Source organism: Coptis chinensis, chromosome 4 (assembly GCF_015680905.1).
Source record: "Coptis chinensis isolate HL-2020 chromosome 4, ASM1568090v1, whole genome shotgun sequence".
NCBI classification, from domain to species: Eukaryota; Viridiplantae; Streptophyta; class Magnoliopsida; order Ranunculales; family Ranunculaceae; genus Coptis; species Coptis chinensis.
The window spans coordinates 18456513-18460886 of NC_141459.1; the positions used below are offsets into that span (position 1 = coordinate 18456513).

The 4374-nt window shown below is 35.2% G+C and overlaps 1 long non-coding RNA gene across 1 annotated transcript; it reads left to right on the forward strand.

Moving 5' to 3' along the window:
* Nucleotides 1-3353: 3353 nt before the first annotated feature.
* On the forward strand, nt 3354-3997 carry LOC147502348 (uncharacterized). Its single transcript, XR_015219976.1, has 3 exons — nt 3354-3450; nt 3561-3717; nt 3822-3997. It is a non-coding gene; the product is annotated as an uncharacterized LOC147502348 (long non-coding RNA).
* The last annotated feature ends 377 nt before the right edge of the window (nt 3998-4374 follow it).

The window sequence follows — 4374 nt, forward strand, 5'->3', positions numbered from 1 at the left end:
CACATCACGAACAGCATAGACAAACATTAACCTATTTCAAGAACTTCTTTGACCGCGTCACTAAAATTATCATTTTCTTGCCCACATGCTCGATGTCCAATCAAGAGTAGTTTGGAGATACTAGAATCTGGTACACCAAGATCATGCAAAATCTGAACTTTGGGCTCCAAATGATTCTGAGGATCCAAACGAAGAAAGGCAACACTACCCACTTTGCTTATTGCTGAAACAACATTCTCTTCTCTTGGCAGTAACGTCTTGAGCAGTTGGAAACACGGGATGATTGTGTATTCTAAACTGGAATGTAAAATGTTACAGCATTTTGTAAGGAATTGGCATATGTCAGTGTCAGAAAAACCAACCTGTTTGAGATATTGAATTTTGGGTTCAAGGGTTTGGTCTGGATTGGACAACAGAACCACGGGGAATTTACTGATCATAAATGTGATTTGAGTATTGGTAAATTCATATTTTTGGAAGAGCTTCAAAACTGAGTCAGGATTAGTTGTGCTCTCAAAGTGAACTTTTTTAGCAGCTTTAAGAGCTGCTTCAATGGAGAGACCACATGACTTTTCAAGTTAAAAACCTCTTTCTACACCCTTTTTTCAATTCTTTTGATAGCTTCATGCAAAATTTTAATTTAAACATCTTATTTGTTTCCATGAGCGATATCCATGATCATGACTTGCTAAACCTCGTGAAAATTCTAGGACGCCATAAAGAAAAGTATTTCCTTTATGATCTGAAGAGCCAAGAGTCACAGCTGATTGGAAACGTAAAGAAGAATTCTAAGTTGTATTATCCATCTGTGTTTCATACAAATAGCTTTGTCAGTTAGTAAGGATCGGGATTTAGTCTGTTCTTTCTGTCTTTCTATTTTTTTCATTGTTTTTCGTTTTTGTTTTAATTGCATTATGGTGTGGGCATCAGTTCAATTTTACGTTTCAGTACACTTTGAGAATGATTTGGAGAATGGGTTTTGTATTCAGATTTCTACCTCTATTGGCTTGAAATAGCAATTTAAGCAGGATATTGGAGTGTTCGGATGAACTTCCGGAGGTCCTTTTGTTACCACCAGTTATGATTATGATGCTCCCATAGATGAATATGGTGAGATAAGATTCTTCCGAGAAGTCTGCATGCATTGGTTGCTCATGAATTTTGTTGGTTTTGATTGCTTTAAACTTCACGACTTGCAGGTTTGGTAAGGCAGCCTAAATTTGGGCATCTGAAAAATCTTCATATGGGCTATTAAGCTCTGTGAGGGTGCTTTAATTTTTGTCGACCCCGTTACTACTTCTTTAGGAAGCTTCCAACAGGTAACAATTTTTCTAATATCACGAAGTTTTCCACCTGTTCTAACTTGGTAACTCAGTTGCCTTAATCAATCATATATATATTTCAGGAAAGTGTATTCTCTTCCAACTCCGGAGGTTGTGCAGCCTTTCTCGCGAACTACAATTCCAAGTCTGCTGCCAAAGTTGTGTTCAGTAACAAGCACTATAACTTGCTTCCTTGGTCAATCAAAGATCTTCCCTGATTGTGAGAATATAGTCTTTAATACCGCAAAAAGTAAGTAGTGTAAGCTATAAAGAAGCTCTGTATAAACCTATTTTAATATCTTAACCAATCAATATATATATATATATATATATATATATATATATATATATATATATATATATATATATATAACATAATCGAAGGTAACTAAATCCTAGCTGTTTAAAGATGTATTTTTGGCGTGCTTTTCCACTGCCCCGATGCCCTTTGGCGGCTTGGCCCCCTATCTTTCTCTCTTCGGTAGATTGACCGGATATTTCCTTTAAGTTCTTTCCCTTCTCTTTACTGGTAGATGTATACGTATTTTTAAGTATATGTCTTTCCCCTTTTCTTTCAATTCTATATATATATATTTTTAAACCCATGATGGCATGATATACCCTTGCTTCTCTTGCATTTAATTCTTTTACCTACTGAATGTTTATTCTTTTTGGAATAGCTCCATCTCCTTTTGAGGCGCCAAACTCTGTTTTTCCGAGTAGCAGTACAATTGCAACCAAGGCAGTCACCACCAGCGCACCTTTTAGTGCTTCAGCAATGTATCATTGAGTTTTGGATACGGGTTTCCACTTCCCACGGACTACTCAAAACCGAGACACGGACCTCTTGTTTTAGTAGCCACAAGTGGAGAAACCAACAAATAACAATTGAATTAATCTACTTCACTTTTGATTTTACGCTTTGACCATGAATTCGATCTTGATGCTTTCTTGCCAAAAAACACAGTTTTGATCCATTTTCTTAGAGATTTCCCCATTCCAAGAAGTAAAGATCCAGATAAAATTTTAAAGAATTTCATGACTGATTGGAGAACAGTAATAGGGAAGAATCATATTATAAAGAAATTTGAACTTTGTGATTTCACCCCAATCTATGAATGGCATCAAAATGAGGAGAAGAAAAAACAAATGAGTACAGAAGTATGTTAGTGTGATTACTGTTACATAAAGAAACAGTTGTATATGGATCTTAGCTTATTGTTCAATGTTGTTTTGATTTGACTAACATTCATGACTTTTGCAGGAGAAAAAGCTCATGAAAGAAGAAAAGATGAAGCAAGAAGAGAAGTATATGTGGGCTATTGTTGACGGTGTCAAAGATAAGGTTACCTTTGACTTTGACGTATATAAGCTCTTAGATATTTATTTAAATGTAACATGAATTTTATGCTGGTAATTGCACTTAATTCTTTCTAATAAAATAGGTCTCAGTTTGAGTCATATATAAACTCTGATTAGAAAGAATTAAGATGATGGTGTATATCGAAGTCGTGGTTTGGGGAAATTAGGAACGTAGAATGATAAAAAGCATACACAATTATCTAGAGTTGGTGTTGTTTAGGGGTTGTGCTTTGTTGCATAGTACATAGTCCCCATTATGGATGGCCATGAGCGGGCCGATTATGGTTTTCGCTTTGTAATAGCATACATGCACCTAGAGTACTTGCATTTTACCAAAAAAAAAAGGGTGGGGGTGGTGTTTAGTTTTTCCGCTGAAAACGTTTTTTTTTATATGCATATGTAATTTTAGGTACATGCTAATTTATTCAAGGATTACATTTTTTTTTAATGGATGTGACATTCTCAATCTCAGGTTGGAAACTTTAGAGTTGAACCACCGGATTTGTTAAAAGTGGTCGTGGAGAGCATCCCAAGGTTTATATACTTTGTTGTTTATAAAATGATTGATTTTTAGAAAAGCATGCGATTAAAAGCTTAGAATGGCTATTAATAAAGTTTATTTTTATCATAGAGGTTATTATATGTAGTCTTATTTGTTTTTATGCTTTCAGATAGGAAAACTGAAAAAGCGCATTCATCCAAGAGATATTACCATCAATATAGGAAAAGGTGCTCCAGTTCCGTAGTGCTCAATACCTGGTGAAAGGTTCCTGAATCCAATTGCATTAAGATTGCACTTATTTTGTGTTTTGAGGTGTGAATGAGGATTTATTATGTTATCCTTCCAAGGGTTAATTTATTTGGGGTGCCTTGCAGGTGGAAAGAAGTAAAGCATGACAATACCGTTACATGGTTAGCATTTTGGAATGACCCTATCAATCCAAAAGAATTCAAGTATGTATTCTTGGCAGCTAGCAGTTCATTAAAAGGCCAAAGTGACAAGGAAAAATATGAGAAGGCTAGGCTGCTGAAAGTAAATTCTCAACTCATTTCCATGTATTGTTTTTTATGTTTGTTCTTGAGTACTGTTTGTGTGCATATGTGGTAATAACTGTACATTAATCGATATCTGTGCAGGAATACATTGAAAATATAAGAGTAAATTACGCCAAGGATTTCACGAACAAAGATGTTGTGAAGCGGCAAGTAGCAGTTGCTACTTATCTTATTGATAAGTTAGCTTTCAGGGCAGGAAATGAAAAGGTAACTTGTGAATGAATGTGCTTTGGCTTCTTCTGTGATCCATTTTGTTTTGTTATACTTAATTTCTTACGAAAGCATTTTCTTATTTTTGAATAATTGATTATTTTCTGATTGGTTTCTTTATAAAGTTACTGCTTAACTTATGGAAACTCTGGATATCAAGTTCGGAAACTAAGGGGATGAAACTTTAAGACACGTCAGCCCCCTTTTTTCTCTTAGTAGGACACCTCAGCTTTTCCAAGAATTCGGCAAGAAAAAATGAAATACTCTATTATCCTTATTTCTCTTTTCTCCTCTGCCCTCCTCCAAAGTATTAACTCAAGAAACCCTTGATTTCAAATTATAAGAACAACAAAGCGAAACGCCCGGTTTTGCTTTTTCTTTGGTTTTTCAATTGTTAAGCTATCCACCCGAAAACCCCAAACTC